Raw genomic sequence first — 21,827 nt, 5'->3', positions numbered from 1 at the left:
ACTTGAGAGGTGAGATTATGGGTACTTTTAGTTTCTTTCTCTCCATCTCCATCCTTATCATGTTATTAGTCCATTGAAAAAGGTCAGAATGGAAATGGGCTTTCCTATTGCCTTGATCCATTAGCATCAATTTTATAGTTGATACATTGAGTCTTAAATAATGCAAAATTTGAATAAGATGGAAATTTTGGCCATGATCACACTACTGAGTGCCAACTTATAGTAAGAAAAGTGGGTGCAAATTTGGAGAGAGAAGTGTTTCCTTTAGAACATGTAAGGTGGCTTTCTGGGATTCATACAAGAGGGTCAATCTCCTAGGACCAGGACTGGCTGCCTGAGTTGTCATGAGTGCTCTTGGGAAAGGGGCCTGTCATGTATGAATTTGTGGCCTTAAGTAAAACTCATTTATCTTCTCAGGGCCTCAGTTTCATAATCTCCCCAATCACAACACTACTATAGACTCTACAGAGTTGTAGGATTATATTGCAAACACACGGACAGCACCCAACACATAGTAGGTCCTCAATACATGTAACTGAAACACAAATCGAAAACACAAGCTATGTGACCTTGGGCACACACACAATTACCTCCATGAAAAGGAGAATGGCATTATGTATCTCACAGAATTCTTTTTAAGGACCATCTGTAGGTATCAAATAGTAATTGAGCAAATTTTATGTGCCAGGGACTTTTGTGTATAAATGTGTCTCTCTTTAAAGATGTGAGTGACCATCAGAAAGCTCTGTCTAATACAAGGTATTGTTTCAGGTAACCAGATATTATACAGAAGAAATTGCACGGGCTCAGGTGGCAAACATGCGCTGAAATATAAGATGACCTGCTCTTTAGAAGGTAAATCTCATTCATTGATTCGTTAAACATTTATCGTGCATGTGTTAGGAGGCAGGCAAGGCACTATTAGACACAGTTTAATAAAACGTGGCCCCTGTCAATGCATGAGAGAGAATTTCCACACAGTTCTTGGCTCAGTATCTTTAGCTAGAAGTATTAGTTTCCTTCTTTTCTTCCCTCCAGGAGATCTCTGATTAACTGGGAGACAAGTGAAAATCAATTCAAGGATTGGGTGGTAAATGGTAACAGAGAGCAATATGCCTGATGCCCTCCTGTCACTCCCAGATTCATGGACAGAGGTGAAAAAAGCGTGCTGGGACTACTTTCTAATGGAATCTTGAAATGCAGGATAAAAAATGCTATTAATTCAGACCCCATGAACTGAAAGACTTCGTAATTTGGAGAAGGGTGGCCCGTGCTTACTCTTGTAGGGGCACAGGGTGGGAGGCTAGAGTGCTAAGGAAATACTAAGTGAGACACAGCTGGAAGGTTCTACGGGTATATATTTTTGTTGGCCGGGGAGAAAGAACGGGCTGAGAAGATCCAGAGAGCAGAGATAGAGCACAAGGACAAGAGCTGATTTTGTTCTTTTTTCTAGGCCTCAAACACCCAACAAGCTCTTGGATGTTTCCAAGATAAAGGTTCCCTATAACTCTTCAGCCTGCTGAGTAACTCGTCAACCTTCTCCTGTGTGCTCCATTCACCTCGGAGTGCCCCACATCATGCTCGGTGCCAGCACAGAAAAGGCTCTGTAAATATCTGTTGATTTGGCAGATGAATGGGAAATGCCTGTGTGACGCCTCAGGGTTCCTCCTGCAGGCGACAGAGACAGTGGTGCTCCAGCCAGGGCTCAGGAATTTTGTTTGGATTGGCCTTGAAAGGACAAGAAGAATCAGTCTTGCTCTTTATAGCAACCCAGAGAGGCTCACCGAGGTAACCCCTGCCTCAAAGCAGCTCAGAGCATATGGGGCTGGAAAGGACCTTTTATGCCTCTCACAGGCTGAAGGCTGGGAGTGACTGTAGTCCACGCTTGCTTAGAAGGGACTAGTCACAGTGTCACAGACTCTGTGTAGCTAAAACTTTACAGGAACAGGGTGCAACTGTGGCATTTTCAAGGATACCAATCTGTCTGGTCCAGGGCGCACCCCACATAGGAATGACTAGTCACTTTTTTCTAGGAAGACCAGGCAGTTTCTAGTTGAAGAACTGGGAGGACTCTAACTCTATGCTTTTCTCTTGGAACATGGGTTCTCACCAACCCTCCAAGGTGAGAAATTAGTGGTGAAACCATAATCGTATGAGCAACAGTGACCCAAGCTTGTCTATCCACACACACTTTAAAAAGCTTTCAGTGAAATATTTCTTGGGCTTGGGTGAGCTACAGTGAGAGGCATGTGATCAACACAAGTCCTTGGGAGGAGAGAGATCCAGAACCAGGGCAATAGGATAAGGGCAAAGCTCTTCTGCATGCAAGAGCTGGATCTCTGTGGGAAGAAGGGCAATTCCATGACACTCTTCCAGGCACATGAACTTGGGGAGGTTTGGGGTCTCCAACTGCTAGGCAGGGAGGGCAGGGAGCTACAGGGCAGAATGCAGGGGCAGCTGAGGGTCCCAGCTAGACAAGCAGTGATCTTGTGCTTCCAGGTCTGTGATTTCTACACTGTGTTCAAAAGACATGAGGGATTCCATCTCAGAAGACCAAAGGCCAAGAGTTCAAGTTGTCCCCTCCCATTGGAGTAAGAACGGCTCTGCTTTTATCTCTATTATTAACTGAGCTTCCCCTTGGCTTTTTTTTTTTTTTTTTGAAAGAAGGGTTTTGGCTGTGGAAATGTTTGAAATATGCTGATCTAGTTCTCCTGGCTGGATCCCAGGGGCTTTGGATGGGTAGGGGGCTGGAGAGAGCCCTGTGGGACTGAAGCCAAGGAGGCTGGGTTGAGGGCGGGTCTCACTCCTAGGGGAAATACGTAGCACCAGGAAGCAGGAGTAAGGTCTTAAAGAGATTAGGCCAAACCAGCAAGGGACAAACACTGTGGAGAACTGGGCTAGTCACATTTCTGGCATTTTGCAAATCAGGCTTATTATGTGCAAATTTAATTCAGTCTGTCTCCCAACCTACACAGTAGGACCGAGGCTGCTGAAGTACTTTTCCAATTAGCTCAGGAGCCAGAGTGGTCTGAGAGGACATCTGCCTTTGCATTAGAAATTGCAGGTAGGGAAGGGCACAGGCTTAACAGTATTCACAGGATGTCCATCACTGCACACACCTGGGAAACCAAACCTGGAGGGGGAAGAGAACCTTTGGACATGGCTAGGGAAGGCTGTGAGCTGTTTCCTTTTGGGCAGCACACAAATTAATAACATTGGGATTATTTCTGCTTTGGATACAACTAATTGAAATGATTGAAATGGAAATGAACATGTGCTTTTGATGATTAGGAGATGAAAAAGAAACAATTACCATGAAGGTTAATAATGGGCAAAATAATTTTTTTTCTCCTCAACAATACAGATGCTCACGAGAGGAAATGTCCTTGAAAAACTTCTCAATTTTGCAATCCTCCACTGGAGACCCTAGAAAAAACTTCAAATACTTAAGGGCCAGATAAATTCTAAAGAAAACTCACAGAAGTAGTTCAAGTAAGGGGATAGAGCCAAAAACCCAGGTTGTCCCCAAGGTCTGAGTGTGAGGAAAATCTTCCCCCATTTCTCGTCACCGGAGTGAGATGCCAGGCATGCAAGAAAGTTTCTCTTCTTCCATCTTGGAGTTTCCTGTTCCTGCTCAACCATAGTCAACACCACCACTGCAAGCTTCTCCTGAGAACTTATTGAGGTACTGCTCTGTCTCTTCTAAAAAAGTACCTAATTAGCCTAACTGCAAAGTTGCGGGGAGTCCATTTTCTCTCCTGATATCCTTACTCAGGGAGCCAGCCTCCCTGATATCTTGATCATAGTGCATTAAAGCACAAAGTGTGGCTAACAGTTCAGTGGCCCTACTGAGGCCGTCTACGAGGTGGGAATCCATCCCCCCAGCACAAGCACTCCCAGAATTCTCTCTTGACACTCAACACCTCAACAACATTTTTCACTCACAGAAACACTCCACATTATGAGGCTCTTGGTGCTCGTATTAGAAAGTACACGGTCAAGGGTGTGGAACAAAGTTTCTAAGAAGTGGAGCCTAAGGAACTACTCCAAAAAGCATAGGAAGTGCTTCATCACTCCAGTAAGAGAATGGGTGATGGCATGCTAGATGAGAAAGTCAGAGGCATTTGGTGCTGAATGTCTGCCTAACCCTCACCAGCTGCGTGATTCTGGAAAGAAGGGATTAACTTCCCTAAATCTGAGAGATTTCATCTGTACACAGGGCCTGCTGAGGTGGGCGGTTGGTGGTGGCTTACCTAATGGTTGCCTTCCTTCTTCCTCCTACTTTTTATTCATGTGTCTGTCTATCCTCTGGGCAGTCCTTGAGCCTGAGTAAATCCTAATCCAGCTTCCAGACGCAGATCTGCTTGGTCTGAGTATAACCCGTCCTTTTCAGAACTGGCTGTGTGCTCAAATTCAAGCCAAGGAGATAAGCAGAGGGTTGAATGGGTGCTTCTAGGGATGTTCTTGCTTCCTCTGAGGTCATGTCCTAATGTGACCCCTCTCTCCTTCACTGGCTACTGTGGTGTGCTATGTCCGTCACTAAAGCTGCCACACAGAGGAGGGCAGAGCCCCAGGGAATCGCAGAAAAATGAAGCCCCTGGATTAAGCCAGCCCTGAAGTCCGTATTATTTCTACCTTCTAGTTATATGAGCCAATTTTCTTGTTAAAGATGATTAAAAATTGTAAGTTTTCCATTACTTACAAATTAAAGTATATAAAATAATACAGATATATAGTAGACTTTGGGGGGAGATAAATAAAAAAATAGATGTGTGAACAATCAACTAGATAGTTCTAGTTGAGCATAGAACTAAGTACAGACTAAGCACTCAAAACATGATAGCTCCTCTCACTGGAGTATCGTTTCTGGCAACACTGCCTCATCTCAATTAAGGGATTCTCCCAGAGGATCTATTTCAGTTTTGTTCAAGCACAGGGACATCTCTGGCATTACAAATGTTGAGAGGCTTTGTTTTACTCACTGGCAGTTTCTAGAAATTGAGGGTGCTGCGGGCAGTAAGAGCAATATCCAGAGGACCCTTAATGCCAGTTACGACTTGAATTGTATCCCCCTCCAAAAATATGTCAAAGTCCTAAAGTCAGTACCTCAGCATGTGACCCTACTTGGAAATGGGGTTATTGCCAATGTAATGAGTTAAGATGAGGTCATACTGCAGTAGGGTGGGCTCCTAACCCCAAATAACCGGTTTTCTAATGAGGAGACGGCAGTGCAAAGACACAGACACACAAAGAGAAAGAAGGTCATGTGATGACAAAGGCAGAGATTGGTGTTACACAGCTGCAAGCGAGGAACAGCAAGAACTACCAACAAACCACCACGAGGAAAGGAAGGTTTCAGAAGGAGCATGGCCCTGTTGACACCTTATTTGGACTTCTAGGCTTCAGAATTGTGAGATAATAAATTTCTGCTGTCTTAAGCCACCTGGTTTGTGGTACTTTGTTATGGTAGCTCAAGGAAATAAAGAAAGTGCCTATTCAGAAATACTAAGAAATCAGATGGAAACCAGACATTGTAAATCACCTATCTTTTTTTTTTTTTTTTAAAGATTTTATTTATTTATTTGACAGAGAGAGAGGCAGCGAGAGAGGGAACACAAGCAAGGGGAGTGTGAGAGGGAGAAGCAGGCTTCCCATGGAGCAGGGAGCCCGACGCAGGGCTCGATCCCAGGACCCTGGGATCATGACCTGAGCTGAAGGCAGACGCTTAACGACTGAGCCACCCAGGCGCCCCAGTAAATCACCTATCTTTTTAAAAGACTTACAAATGTTATCAGGTGTCCTCTACCTATGATCGTTTAGGCCAGGCAGCTAAATGTGTAACATATTCTTTCTAAAAGCATCCTAATATCCCTTTATAAAGGTATGACCATTCTCCCAATCTTTTTTTTTAAACAAAATTAAATGAAGTAGCCAGATGTATAAAATAGATAAAAGTACAGCTCCTACAGTTTAAGGAACTGGGGTGATGCAGACTGGCTGCCAACTCTCTCTTATGACCCCGGCTTACCCCCGAGGAACCACATTCCACAGCACTTGGCTGAGAAACACTGTTGTAGGGAATGCAAATTATGGGTGCTTACCACCACATTCGGAAGTACAGTAGGAGTTCTCTTGAATGATGGCCACACAGCTGACTTGCCAAATTAAGAAATGTTCTCCATCCTTTCTGTAAAATATAGCGACTGATTCCCAAACTGACTCTATGAGCTGTGCCCCTGGTGTTTCTGTTTCCGCCACTTGAGATGTGAGATTTTGGAGTCTGTTTTCAAACCTGTTTCTGCCAGTTTGTCTTGTTAGTGTAATTACGTAATTTGGTTGCAGATTATATACACTGATGAAATGTAAGTGTGAAAAGAAAATGCTCTAAGTTGCATGCTTTGGAACACTGGAGAAAATAAAGTTGCTAAAACAAAATAAAAACTGCTGGCAAACCAGGTGTGGGTGGGTCAACCACAAAAGACTAGAAGATTCTGTACTTAGATGGTTTCCTAAGTGCCTTCAAGATCTCATTCCATTTTAAGTAAACTAGAACTGAAAATTGCAGATGGTGACTTTTAGGTATGGTTTATTGGCCATTAAAAACTCTAATCAGCAAATCTAAGGAATGCTTTGTTCTTACATGGAAAAAAATTGGGGAGTGAACATGTTAAAATATTGAAGGTACACAAATGTCATGTTAGGATTAACCATAATCATTTTCATGTTTTTTTTTTTTTAATTAACTAATTAGCTGCCAGACCCACCTGCATGGGGTGAGAGGGCCTTTACTGCAGTTGCTTCATTTTGGATGCTATGTTTTTGGATAGGCAAATGCTGCTTTTTTACCTTAGTTATCAATGGCCACCTAGAATGTAAGCTCCATGAGGGAGGGAATGCTGTTCAGTAATGTTCATTTTTAAAAAATTCTATTGGTTCAAAAAATAATAGATATTGTCAATTTTTAAAAAAAGAACATGTGTTTACCCGTATAATTTTTTTAAAAAGATTTATTTATCCACTTTAGACAGTGAGAGAGAAAGATTGCATGAGTGGGAGGGGCAGAGGGAGAGGGAGAGATAATCCCAAGCAGACTCCATGCTGAGCACGGAGCCAGATGTAAGGCTCAATCCCACGACCCTGAGATCATGACCTGAGCTGAAATCAAGAGTCGGAGGCCCAACCGACTGTGCCACCCAGGTTCTCCTACCTGTATAATTTTTTAAAGCTACTTTAAAAAATGCAAATTGACCTATAAATCACCTCTTTGCGGGTATAATTGTACATTGGCCATGAGTCTCAGAAAGGACTTTGTTGACTTCCTGGCTATATCATATCTAGGTCAAAGACTCAGTCCCTTACCAGAGACAGAGAACTTATACCTGATCTATAACCTGACCCAGTCAGGTGTGTGGGGATTAGGGGAAGCACCCTTAGAATGACTCTACCTGTTATCTCTGAATGTTTCACCTTCTGCAAGTAAAAGCCTACAGAGCATAAATCCCACTCCAACTTAGATTTCTGTTTTGATTTCATTAACTTAAAAAGAATTGTGTTTTCTGAACTTTCTCAGATATGAAGGAGTAAATAAAACATATCAGTGATACTGGGATAGTTCTTGACTGTTCCATATGCATACAAGGGTCCCTAACCCCATTCAGATTCCAGATAAACCATTTCCCCGGGGAGCTGCACTCACTCTGAGAAAGCCAGGCCAAGAAAGAGAGAACAGGAAGTGTGACAGCCCAACCTGCTGAGGACGAGCTGAGGAGACTAGGAGCCAGAGGGTCCAAGTGGCTTGCCCATGGCATGCATGGAGTGGCATCTGATCTAGAGTGAGAACTCAAATCTCCTGTCTTTTCCCCCATACTGTACGGCTCTAGCAAAAGCAAACAGGCAGAAGAATCAAAATGAGTGTGAATGAGTTCACAGTGCCACCCTATCCTTACATGGGTCATGTGTCCAGTAAATAGTGGTTAGTTTGACATCCTGACTCCACAGGTGGCAATAGGCGGGGAGTCATTGGATGTGGAAATTATCAAGACTTTGTAAATGAGAAGAATCTGGAGTGGCATATGCTGTTGGCATCTTCCTAACCCCATTAGCAGCTGGGCAAGTGGAGAGCAAATAGACAACCATTTCCCAGTTCTGAGGCCATTCTCTCTGGAGGGATTTTCTAAAGGAGAACACTGCCTAAATTGGCAATTAACCCAAACTTAACAAGGGCTTACAGTCACAGCAGGGCAAATCTGGTGAAAGCAACCTCAGACAGAGCAGGCCAACGGGAACCTTCCACACTCAAACTGTAGGAGAAAAAGCAATTGGCTGGTGGCCTACAAGTCTTTAATTTCTGGATGTGATTATCTCTACACTGGAGTTTAAGGATAAGGGGGAACCACAAAGGCTGCTTTTTTGGACTGTGAGTATTTGCCTATTCTTTTGCCCCAGAGAGGATGATGCTTAATGATCTGCAGCACAGGTTTGGGCAAGGGACACCCATAGTTTGGATACTGGTTCTGATACTGGGCAAGTTATTTATAATTTCTTAAAGCCTCAGTTTTTTATTTATAGACTTAGGGAAAAAAGTATCTACCTCAGAGTTTTGTTGTGATTATTAAATGAAATAATCAATGCAAAGTGCTTAGCACATAGTAGATGTTCAATAAATATTAGCTAACAACAATCATAAAAGTAAATAAATAATCTTAGGGAAATACAAGAAACTCTCTCATCGAGTCAATCATCTGAGTGTCTAGTACGTGCAAACTCTCTGCTAGACATTGTGAAGCTCTAAGAAGCACTCCACAAGAGGAGTTTCTTCATCAGCAGGGGAGGTAATCCATGTACATGATTAGCTCTTGTGTGAGGTGGAAAATTATAAATGCACAGGAGAGGCACGGGTAAAGCATTTATAAATGCACAGGAGAGGCACGGGTAAAGCATGGTAAGAGGTTGAGAAGAAAGGACAACTTCTAGCCAGGGAATTTAGGGGAGCTTCATGAAGGAGGTGGCATTGGCCCTCAGCTATGTGTTTTTTGTTTTTGTTTTTAAAGGTTTTATTTATTTATTTGAGAGAAAGAGAGAGAGAATGAGCACAAAAGTGGGGGGAGGGGCAGAGGGAGAAGCAGACTACCCCAATGAGCAGGGAGCCCGATGCAGGGCTCAATCCCAGGACCCTAGGATCATAACCTGAGCCGAAGGCAGACGCTTAACTGACTGAGCCACCCAGGGACCCCTCAGCTATGTGTTTTATGAAATATCCCTACCCAATGTAAACTAAATTCCAAGTTATTTTCTAATTATACAGTACATTCTTGGGATAAATTCCATTACTCTTATTTATATTGGCTCTAGAAAAAATAAATTGATTTCTGAAATATCAGCTAAACAGAGACAATCTAGGAAAAAAGCCTATTGCTCCAATCACTTTCACTTCCTATGTGGTATACTCAGAAGTCATGTATTTGTACTTTATACAGTGTTTGGTATTTGGCAAAATACCATGACACCATGCCTTTCTACTACCACAGGTGTAAAGAGTTGAGAGTAGTTCCTTTAGAATTCCTTGTCTCTGCATTTTTCATTCAAAGCATGTTCTGGGTAACACTAGTTCCATGACATGCTGGGTAGGGTAGGGGAAAGAAAGGAAGTATGAGAAAAAGGAAAGAATTCTGTGATATAAAGTTTTGAGAAACTTCATTTCTTCTATCTCCCTCCTGGAGGTTCACTATACATATTAGCATATGTAAGTTAAATCTGTCTAACTTATTAAACCTAGGATATCACAAACCTATTTGGGCATGTAAGACTTTGTATCCTCTGGCACAACACCTACTAATTTCCAGTTCAACTTGGAAATTGAGGAACTGGCATGGCATGTCCAAAGGGCCATTACAATATCATGCCAAATCTAAACCCACTCAGGCAATCTGGAAACCTCGGAAAAAAGTTCTGTGGCTTCCAGTCTTGTGATTACTCCTGGGTAGATGATCAAACATGGACTTTCAAAGGAGTTAACTCATCTTCTCCATTTCGGAGGCACTGCCCTCACTCTATAAAACACCCTGACCTGGACTTTTACAACATCCTGTGAGGTGGGCCTTACTCCTCTCCTTTTCACAGATGAGCAAATTGAAGCTCAGGGAGATTAACCAATGTCTCTAAGATTGCACCACTGGGAGGTGGCAGGACTTCAACTCTGTTTCCTAAGCCTCCCTGTTTATTCCACCCCATTTGCCTTAGCTTCACAATAGTGCTAGGAAGCTAGCATCACCTTAGTCTAGCGCTGGGCAATTCCAGGGAACAAATGTTTTTTGGGGCAGAGGTAAACAGTAATCTGTAATTCACATAAAGCCAATGGATTATACAGTCATCATCTCATCAATAGATATTTAGAGAGAGAGATTTTTAAGGTAAGGTAGCTCCAAGCACTCCCTGTTAGGCCAGATCTCCACACACTGGTTCACAAACTGGGGGACACTGAACAAAGACTAGCAGAGGTCACTGAGCTGTACCCAACCCCGACTCACTAAGTAGCCCCCTCCTCGGCTGCATCTAGAATATCTTCCATCTTCTACCAGGAAGTGCAGCTGCATGTTACTTCTAAGACCCCTCAGCTATATCTGGAAGAAACAAAATGATTTTGCCAAAGCATCAGTCAACAACCCTTGAAATAGAAACATGAAGTGATCACAAGTGACAGTCCTCAAATTGTGCTCAGGCTCAAAAGTGGTTCTTTCTTCCTCTCAGGAGACAGGCTGGCGTTGCCACCATCTAAGGAAGCTTAGGTTGTGTGATGGGGATTTCTGGAGAGATATGGAGAGGGCATTTTCTTTGCTGCAGACAACAGATTGTCTTAGTTACACGAAAGCCACAGATTTACACCATGAAGAAGTAAATCTGGATAAATGGCATGATTTATTCCTCTTAAAGGAAGTGCTTACTTTGATGGTGGGTTCACTGTGTTTTAGCCTGAAGGAATTATAACATGAAAGCATACATAGCATTGCATGCTAATTGGGAGGTTTACTGCCCCGGCCAGGATATATTTTAGGCTCTGTGAAAAATTCTACACATATGACGAACACTTGCTGAGAAAACGTACACACAGTACAGGAAGCCCAAGAGTTATACTGACTGATACTAACTGATAAGATGCTCCCAGGAAGGAGGGGAGAAGATACCCTAGGAGGCAGGAAAAAGGTGGTTGCGACCACCTGCCACTGAGAAATCCCAGAGTGCTTTTGCAGTGATAAATCATCATGACCAACCACCTTCAGATCACAGTTGCAGAAAGTTGGCATCCTGGGACAGTGCACTGTGGACCGCAGCTACCTGTGGAGCCTAGATTCCCATCTCAGAGGGGCTCCCTATGAGTGCTATTCCCTAATTTTCTTTGAGCTCCAGTTTCTTCATCTGTACAGTGGGGACACCACCGACCACCTGGTTCGAGGACAATGAATTGGCCAATGGGAATGAAACACACTCATCAAGTCCCCCCATTGTGCCCATTCTTGGTCATTTATTTTTTCTTTAATTCTTTTTTAAAATTTCAAAGTAGCATTGGTGTTTGTATTCATGCAGTCTTCCCTTTCCCACATCCTCTGTTATGCCCTGTTCCAGCTAAGGTACTACACTAGGCCTAACATAAGGCTAACTGCCTTTGTCTGTAATCTTCCTGTTGGTAGCCTGGATCATCATTCATGAACAGATCTTGTCCAACTTCTTGCGCTATCAAATTTCATTAGTTGACATTGCCAATTTAATTGGAATTTTGGGGGAGCAAAGACAGTCCTGTTCCTATTTCTATCCCCAGCACCTGGCACAGGACCCACCGTTAACTCTGGTGGGTTATGCTAAGTGAAATAAATCAGTCAGAGAAAGACAAATACCATCTGATCTCACTCATATGTGGAATTTAAGAAACAAAACTGACGGACACAGGGGAAGGGAAGGAAAAAACAAGATAAAAGCAGAGAGGGAGGCAAACCATCAGAGACTCTTAAATATAGGGGACAAATTGAGGGTTGTCACAGGGGAGATGGGTGGGGCCTGGGTGATGGGCATTAAGGAGAGCACTTGATATAATGGGCCCTGGGTGTTATATGTAACTGGTGAATCGCTAAATTCTACCCCTGAAACTGATAATATACTATATGTTAACTAAATTCAATATTAATAAAATCTAAGAATAGTGAAAAAAAAAGAAAGTTTCAATAAACGAATGGAGTATATATCAACATCCCGAATAAGTGAAGTATATCATATGCCTCCATATAGTTCTTTCACCCCTTACTAGATAAACATGTGTATTACTTTGGTTTTTGGAACACTTGACACTTTATTTTTCAATTAAAGAACGTATTTTCATAAGGACAAAAAAGGAACAAAAGCCCTGCATAACAACACTCACCCCTCTCTCTCCTGGGACCCGAGAGGCTGCCTTCCTGGCTTTATGGGGAAGCTGACCCAGTCCCCTCTGAGAGCGGCCACGTGTACTAGATGAGGGCTGTGCAATCCTTTAGGAAGATGACAATAATGTGGCTTGTTTCACAATGAATAAAATGATCAGGAAATTGTTCAGAAAAGCAGGAGAGTGATAGTAAGATGGCGGAAGAGAGCACGCGCGGCGGGGCGTCCCTTCTCCGTGCCTCCTGATACTGTCACAAGTACACAGGGAACGCTTCGATGCACTGCTATTCTAAGCACTCTACATCTATTGATTATTTATTTCACACAGCAACACTCCCCGTTTTTAAAATAAAAACACCTCGGCACAGAAAAGTGAAGGGATCTGCTACAGGTCACTCAGCTGGTAAGTGGCAGAGCAGGGACATGAAGCTGGCAATGTGGCCCCGGAGTTCCTGCTTGCAACGGTGACATTCCACTGCCATTCCACTGGTGCCACAATTCTAAGAATTTGACTGTTACCATTTATCTTTTTTAAAACGGAGAAGCTGAGATTCAACGAGACTCAATAACTTGGCCAGAGCCCACCAGTCTACATGAAGGAGTGCATAATTCAAAATTTAGTCTGTCTGATTACAAAGCTACTGGGGCCCCTTGGATTATATGTTCCAGCCTTCTACAGATTCAGTGGAAGATGACTCATTATTATCTCTGCTGAGTGTCTTGCTCAACTATATACTACTGAATATCAAGCTGTAATTTTAGCAATGAAAAATTTTTCTGGTCTCTTCCCCAATATGGAAATTATTTTCCCCTGATAACCAGAGCTCACTGTGTCTACTCCAGTCTACAAACATTGATCTGTTGCCCGCTGGCTCGCCGGGCACTTTATGGAGTGCTTGGGAAGCAGAAGTCATGGACACAGCCCAGCTCAAAGGGTTCACAGCCGTTACTGAAAACACAGATGTCCTGCATGGAGACAAAACAGGAGAAAAAGTCTGAAGCCCCAAACCCTAAAAAACGAGTACTCCTTCAGAACGTGGAATTATAACTAGAAGGTAACTGCACTAGAAAAGCAAAGGACACTGTGCTAATGGTGATCAGTTGCCCAGGAGCAGGAATAAAAAATCTGGAATTCATTCTGTGAACACAGAGCATGGCAAACACATCCTATACTTTATAATGACTATGACCCATGTCCGCTTTGCTCTCCTCTCTGGGGATAAGGCTAAAGAAAACACCACAGACAGCTCTGCTTTGGGTATGACACCTCATTACCTCCTTAGTCACATTTCTCCACAGCATTTTTCCTCCTAATTTTCTATCACAAATTGTCTAATTGCACAGTGTCTATTACTATCATTTGTTTTCCCCAAGCCTTTGTAGAAGGAGAAAAATAGTAATTTTTTGATTACTATTGCTATCTTAGACACCTTCTAGAATCATTTGACTCACCTTCTGATTTCTACCTTGTCTACTTCCAGAAGAGTTTCAAGGGGCTTACAATAAAATGCACTAAATCAGTGAGCCCAAAGAAATAAGAAGCAGCAGAAAATAAACATTAGGGAGGAAGGGAGTTATAGGCATACCCCAGACTAGGGTCCGGCCACAGTGATAGAGCATTCAATTTAGCACTAAGCTTTCTGGGCATCCCTAGAATGCCATCACTTCGGTCAGAATTATTCCAGCTATGGGCCCTTAGCCCAACATCTGAGAAATGAGAATGCCTCTGTATTTTTCCAGTGGTGTCTTTACAACATTCCTGTTGGCTCCCTGGATGGGGCGAGATGGTCACTGGGCAAATCTCCCCAGCAAGATGACTGGTGTGAATGGCTCCCCATCGCACACATTCCCCTTCAGGTCGGCATCCATGGCGTGCCCGTGGACAACAGCCCAACGTCTGCCCAGAGCCAGCGCTATTTTTAGCAATGCAGCCCCCGTGGCACACAGAGTGACTCTGTGCCTCACTTCACCCGATCTTTTTAGGAGGACCAGCTCTAATGATGAGGGGCCAATGAATCCCCGTATCAGACCCATTCCCACTTCAAAGTGCCAAACCTGAAGAAGTGGCATTTTTTTAAGAAAGCCCTTTGCCATCCTGACGCGCAAGGCACTGAAGGCAGGTTACTGACGTGACTGATCTCTGCCTGTCCCTGCCTCTGCCTGCCAAAGGACGATGGGACGGGGCCAGGCTGCAGGCGCAGCAGAGGCGGCCCGAGCTCGCGACGAGAGCAGCAAAGCTGACAGCTGTGCTTTTTTGCACCGAGCGCCCTGGGAAAATCAACGCTTGGGCAGCCCTGCTGCCATCTGTGGAGTTTCTACAGCAGACAGGTTATTTTTAGAAACTTGTTTGTGAAAAGCCAATATTTACCTGTCGGGGCTGTCAAAATTTACAATTCATCCGTGCCATTAGCCTGCTGTTTCCCCGTCAATAATGGAAATTTCCATCACCAGGAAGAGAGGCTTGGGGTAGCTACGAGGGTTCCACTCCCTCCGGGTAGGTGGCAGAATGAGTGGTATGAATGGTTACAGGGAAAGCGCATCTGTCGTCTGAGTGGCCACGGGACCCTCACGCTATGCTGTGAGGATAAAGGGTTGTCAGGACAAAAAAAGTGGAATTCTCCCGCCACTTCTTTATGGTTGAAGCTTCCAAGCCACCCTTGGTCAAAACCAGAATGGCATTTTCTGCAACAACCTCTACGTTGCATGTGTTGTGTTGTGTGTGTGTGTGTGTGTGTGTGTGTGTGTGTGTGTGTGTGTGTTGCTCCCTGCCTTCCAAGAGAAGACTGATATCTAGAGTAAGGATGGGGGTGGGGTGGTTTTCCATAAAAACCCACACCTTCCTTCTGAAACCATCGGGACCCTCTAATTCTCCCTGCAAGTAGCCGTCTGTTCTCCCTCTCTGATCATCCTCTTCAGTATCTTTTCTGGGTTCACCTTCTTCTGCAGGCTCTTTAGATGCAGGTGCACAGTCCTGCGCCCTCTTTCTCCTCTCACTCTTTACTTTCTCCCTTGGTGACCTCACGGGTTCAAACGCCTTGCAATTTTAGATCAGGCTTGTGATACCAATTTTGTATCTCCAGCCCCTCTCACTCACCTTTGCTCATCAGATGCTTTAGCTTTGAGCAAAACATTGTTTCCATTGGGATGTAACCAATGTACTTCCCAGCTAGCTCAGAAATTGAACTCATCTCTCCCCCCAAATCCTGATTTGCTCTTATTCCCTCCCATATTTTCTATCTGGGTTTGGAGGTTCCAATATCTGCCAAGAAATCATCCTCAATTTCTCATTCTCCAACTCACTCTCAATTAGATCCAGTGAATCACCTAAATCTGTTGATTCCAAATCCTAAACATCTATTGACCCAGTTCCCATTTTTGGCTACTGCCTTGATTCAGGCCCTTTATCATCTCCTGTTTGGATTAGGCAGCCGCCTCCTAAACTGGTCTCTCCTCTAATAATCTTGGACTTTTCAATTCAAGAGTTATCCTTCCAAAGCACAAATCTGATCATGGCTCTCCCTGTCTTAAAATATTTCTGTAATCTTCAGTAACCATGGGACAAAACCTGAACTCCACAGCAGTTTATAGAAGGCCCTTTCCAAGCTGACCTGGCTCACTTCTGGAGCTGCATTTCTTGCCCCTGACCCACTCACACTCTGACCAGTGACCTGGAAGGCCATGAGGAGGCCACCCCCTCTGCCTGCAATGTCCCACAAATGTTCCCTTGCCCCCGGGATTCTTCTGGATGACTGTCCTCCTTCAGGATGTAGCCCAGATATATCAGTTAAATAATATGACAAAATTCATGAAGGTAGGGCTCAAATGACAGAAGATGAACAAACACTTGTTTGTGATAAACACAGTCAAGTGGGAGATTATACGTTCTTTGACTTAATTCCCCCAGCTTCTAGGACAGTTCCTCACATGCAGTGTATGCTCAATTAATGCAGATTGAATAAGTAAGTAGTAAAAATGGTGAAAAGCATAACTAGAATGAATAGGATCTTGATTTAACATGAAAATTTATCTTAGAGCAGCTTAGGAATACTTTAGAGGAGACTGTCCTTAAAATTCGTGAGATAGAGAAGGGGACGGGGGATTTGCTTCTGTGCATTGATGGGGACGGTGGGGGAAACTAAGGCCACATGTGGGATCCAAATTCACATAACCGTGGGTGGAAGAAGCTGGACTCCTTCAGCTAAACTCTGAAGCAAGGAGAAGATTTAGCATCTGGTTAGCATGTCAGTCAGGTACAGGCACTTTGCATATATTATCATTTTACCTTGACCAATGTTCTACAATGCAGATGAGAAATACAGAATTTCCATCATGGCCTCCTAGACTCTCCATAAATGGGCTGGGCTTATTACCTCTGACTTTTCTGTTTGGCACAGGCCCCAGCACTCCCACATCACCTCACCTGGTGCCTTGCACACAGATGGAGGGCAGCAAATCTTCGTTGACAGCCAGGGAGACTCAGAAAACAGCTGAAATTATAGTTGGGGTTTCACTGAATTTCCTCATCTTGTTTCTCTCATGGCAGACCAGCCAACGCACCCTTCCCAATGCGGATGGCCATATCCCCTTCAGGCGACAGCTTTCTTGTTCTGTTCTCCTCACAGGGCCTAGCCCAGCATCTCTCAACCTCAGCACTATTGACATTTTGGTCCAGATAATTCTACGTTGTGGAGGCTCTCCTGTGTATTGTGGGATGTTTAGTAGCATCCTTTGCCACCACCAGCTAGATGCCAGTAGCACCCCCACCTACCCACCCAACTGTGACAAAACTGTCTCTAGACATTGCTAAATGCCCCCTGGGGTAAATCCCCCCCCTAATTTGAGAACCACGGGTCTTCAAAGTCAATTGCACATATTTCTAAGGCAAATTCCCAAAGACCCTCCTGGTTAAGCTGATTCTGCTGGATCAACCTCCCACCTTCTTAGGTCATGGCTCTTTGGGCCAGAGTTAACAAGCTTTCCATTCTCCCCATGCTCCTTTGTGTCTTCTTTACAACTGCCCCATCCCCATCCCCTGCATCTCACCATCTTTTTCAAGGTTTAAAGCTAGAAGATACAGCCACCTGCATACTCTGAAAAGACAGGTTGAATGACGGACAAGGTACTAGGCATGGCGCATAAACAATAAGGTGCATGGGCGCCTGGGTGGCTCAGTTGGTTAAGCGACTGCCTTAAGCTCAGGTCATGATCCTGGAGTCCCGGGATCGAGTCCCACATCGGGCTCCCTGCTCAGCGGGGGGTCTGCTTCTCCCTCTGACCCTCTTCCCGCTCGTGCTCTCTCTCATTCTCTCTCTCTCAAATAAATAAATAAAATCTTTAAAAAATAATAATAATAAAAAAATAAACAATAAGGTGCATGGACATTTGGAGGTTTGATTCCTGACTGGCTGGACTGACTGACATGCTCATTATTCACAGGTGTCAGAGAGGAGGTGACGTTTCCTTTAGTCTCATGAGCAAGGCTCGGGGATTGAGCAGCTCACAAGCAGCTTTTAATGTAACCAGCCCATCTTCTCAGCAGGAGACGAAGAGTTTAAAAATCTGTTTTCCTTCTTATTCCCTCCTGCAGTTCCCTCTTCATGGTAGGTGACTGAGCAAAGGGTCACTCACTACTGAGCCACCGATTTCTCTAATTTATGCCTTTGCCCCTGGCCACTCCTATATTCTGCTTCTTTTGGTTCAACCCCCACTGGATTCTCGGGCTGTCTCTGCTTCATGGCTCCAGGCAATTTATCTCTCTTCTTTCTACTTCTTTCCTCCTTCCTAAGGTGAAGAGAACAAGTATGCACCTCTCAACAAGACTGGGAAGTGACTCGATCCTTTTCCAACAGGACACTGCTTTACATGCAGACACAGTCATTTAGGTATTCCTCAAACCCTCATGCACACAAGACACTGTGCTAAAGGGATAGAGACCTTATGGGGATCGGTCCAATGGCTCCTGTCTTGGGGGTCTGGTTGCACTGAGGAGGTAGCCTGTGAGCCACGCTGAGGATAGGCTCCCGGATGCTGTTGACAGTGGGATGCCTGCCCAAACATGTTAGGGAGAGTCTGAGATAAAGGCCAAGAATGCATGCCTGCCCTATTGTCTCTTCAGAGCAGTAAGTGACACCTCTATCTACCCAGATACTCAAGACAGAAATAGGAGAACTGTGACCCCTCCCCATTCCAGAGCCACTCTCCACCTGTACTTAGACCATCAGCAGTCTTCTTGAACTTCTCTCTGAAACATACCTTGGAAGTACTTTCTTACCTCTATCTCCATGGCTACCACCTTAGCCCAGGGCACCATCATCTACTACCGCTTGCAGCAGTACCTCGCCTCCTAACTGGTCTCCCCACTCCTACTCTGAAGCTACTCCAATCTGCTCTGGGCTCAGCAATGGAGATCATCTTAAAAGTAATTCAGATCACTGCATGATATTGCTTAAAATGCGTCAGTGTTTTCTCCCTTTAACTAGACTAAAATCCAACCTCGCCCCCACCCCACCCCCCGGTCTATAAGAACCTGCATGATTTGACCTTGCTCACATTACTAGCATCATTTCCTGCCATTTTCCCCCTCACTTGGCTCTGGCCAAAGCAGTCTTGGTTTCACTTCCCTGAATAAGCAAACCTCTTTCTTGTCTTGGATCTTCTGCACCCTCTGCCAGGAATTTACTCTCCTCCACACTTTCATATGGCTACCTCCTTCCCATCGTGTAGATGCAACCTAAATTGGTCATTCTCCAACATGAGTGGGCATCAGAATCATCTGGAGGGCTTGCTAAACACAGACCACCGGGCACATCCCCAGAGTCTCTGATTCAGGGGTATGGGGTACAGTCCGAGAATCTCCATTTCTGGCAGGTTTGCAGGTGACATGGAGGGTGCCGGTCCAGGGAGCACAGCTTTCTCCAAGCGCACTAGTCAAATAAGGCTTGCCAGCCCTAGCAGATTCTGTCTCTGCCCTTCCTTTGTTTACTTCATGGCACTTCTTACACTTGAGACCATTTTGTCTTGTTTACTCCTTTGTTTTGCTTTTGCTCATCTCCCCTGCTAAAATGTAAACTCCGTGGGGCAGAACTATGTCTCTTTGGTTCAGCATTGTGTCTACAGAGATTGGTGCAGGGCCCCGCACATAGAAGGTGCTCAATAAGTATTTGTTGAAAGAACGACTAAATAAAGGGGGAGTTTTAAAGGCCAGAGCAAGGGACTCTGAACTCAAAGACCCCTACATAGAAGTTAGAAAGTGGACTGAACAAGGAAGTGGCTAGGAACCAGGGAGGAGGGTACCAGTGGGATATCCCCAGGTGAGGGGCAGTGACTGGTGCACAGGTGTGTCACTGGCAAACCCACAGCATACAGATGCTCCGTCTCATGCCAAGGACCATCTTCACCCCTGGGGGCTGCCATCTGGCTCAGTGTAGAACATGGATCCCGAGAAGAAGCTCCCAGAGGATCCACGCAGATTTGAAAGGAAATCAGTCAAAGAGGCCATCAGAGGCCCTTTAATTAAATGTTCTGCTTGGTAACCTCTTAGTGATCTTTCCCTGTCCCCAGGGGTCAAACACAGCACCTGGCCATGGGAGGTAAGAGAGAGAGATGGAGCCAGCCACCAAAGCACCGGTGGAATTTTAATGAATGTCACAGACAGTGAGCAGAACGGGTAGACAAGAGCAGTGAAAGATGACACTAATGAATCTTATCCAGCTGTGCAGGTTTATATGATTAATGCCCAGCACACAGCAAACGTTTGATTAATAAGACAGCACTTCCATATCATCACTCTCACCTTAGAGGCCCTAGGTTAGAGAGGCTCTTGTAAAGGAGCTGAGACACTTTCAAGCAAGGTTCAAAGAAAAAGCGATCACTCTAGACTCAGTTATGAAAATGAATGGAAGGAAAATGGGAATTGTAATGATGTTCTTAAAAAAAGAGAGAGAAAAAAGACAACACATTCTTTTCTATCACAGAGAGCCTCGAGAGAGGTCCACTTACATAAGAGAAATTCTTCTGGTGTGTGAATAGATAGGGAAGAAAATAATACAGACAGCATAAGAGGACTAAAGTTGCTTCTGTTCTTGAGGGAGACAAATCTCCTTGTTACCCCCAAAGCATTGCTTCAGGGACCCACAGGAAGATGATAAGACTCTCATGACATTTCCGTATAATAAGGTCAGGGTGCCAAATAATGGAAGATGCTGCTCTCTTGACATAAAGATAGGCACCATACAAAAGCCTCAAATTAGCTGCACAATTATTTTTTAGGTCTGAAGTTAAAGTCTGAAGGCCCCAACTATTACCGTTGGTAGATATATTTGTTTATTACACAAGTGTGTTAAAGTCAATGTAACTAAGTTAGAAAGAATACATAAGCACTATTTTTAAAAATGATCTCTAATCCGACCAAAAAAAAAAAACACTGTAAAAATTTTGATGCATATCTCTCTAGAAATTTTTATAAGAATTGTATATGGTATGTTAAAAACTTTTACATATAACAACTAGACACCTTTTCCATACAAATAACTATGCTAATGCACCACCATCTTTAGGGAAAGCACAGTTTTCTATTTATTTAACTTTGCTCCTATTGCTGAACATGTAGATTATCTCCAATTTTAGCCTGTATAACACGGGCCCACTGAGAGTCTGGCACCACATGGATGTATATGTCTCATGTTGCTAAACAAATGACTAGGTTGCCCTATTTCTTGCTCCAGGACTGGTACAGTGTGTGTGTGTGTGTGTGTGTGTGTGTGTGTGTGTGTGTGTTCGTGTGCACGCGTGCACATGCGTTTTCTTATTTCAAAGGGAATTTTGGAAAAAGGAGAATTAAATGTTTCAATCCAAAATTATCAACTTTACGGACAACAGATGCATGAAAAGATGCTCAACACCACTAATCATCAGGGAAATGCCAAATCAAAACCACAGTGAGATAACCTTTCACACCAGTCAGTATGGGTAGTATTAAAAAAACAAGAAATAACAAGTGTTGACAAGGAGGGGAGAAAAAGGAACCCGTGTGTACTGTTGGTGGAAATGCAAATTGGTGCAGCCACTGTGGAAAACAGTATGGAGGTTCCCCCATAATTAAAAATAGAAATATCACATGATCCAATATTTCCACTGGTAGGTATTTACCCCAAAAATGAAAACACTAATTTGGAAAGACATATGCACCCCTATGTTTATCGCAGCATTATTTACAACAGTAAAAATATGGAGAGAACACAAGATCCCATCGATAGAGGGATGGATAAAGAAGATGTCACGCACATACATGCATGTATGCACGCACACACACAGGAATATTATGCAGCCGTAAAAAAGGATGCAATCTTACCATTTGTGACAACATGGATGAACCTAGAGGGTATTATGCTAAGTGAAATAAGTTAGACAAAGAAAGACAA

General features: G+C 43.9%; 1 protein-coding gene across 8 annotated transcripts in view; it reads right to left on the bottom strand.

Annotated features, from left to right (window-relative positions):
• ELMO1 (engulfment and cell motility 1) overlaps positions 1-21,827 on the bottom strand; it is a 514,971-nt gene that overhangs the window by 77,485 nt on the left and 415,659 nt on the right. The gene's annotated exons all lie outside the window — the stretch shown is intronic.

The sequence above is a fragment of the Phoca vitulina genome, unplaced genomic scaffold (assembly GCF_004348235.1).
Source record: "Phoca vitulina isolate PV1807 unplaced genomic scaffold, GSC_HSeal_1.0 scaffold4, whole genome shotgun sequence".
NCBI classification, from domain to species: domain Eukaryota; kingdom Metazoa; phylum Chordata; class Mammalia; order Carnivora; family Phocidae; genus Phoca; species Phoca vitulina.
This window is presented reverse-complemented; position numbering and strand designations above follow the sequence as displayed.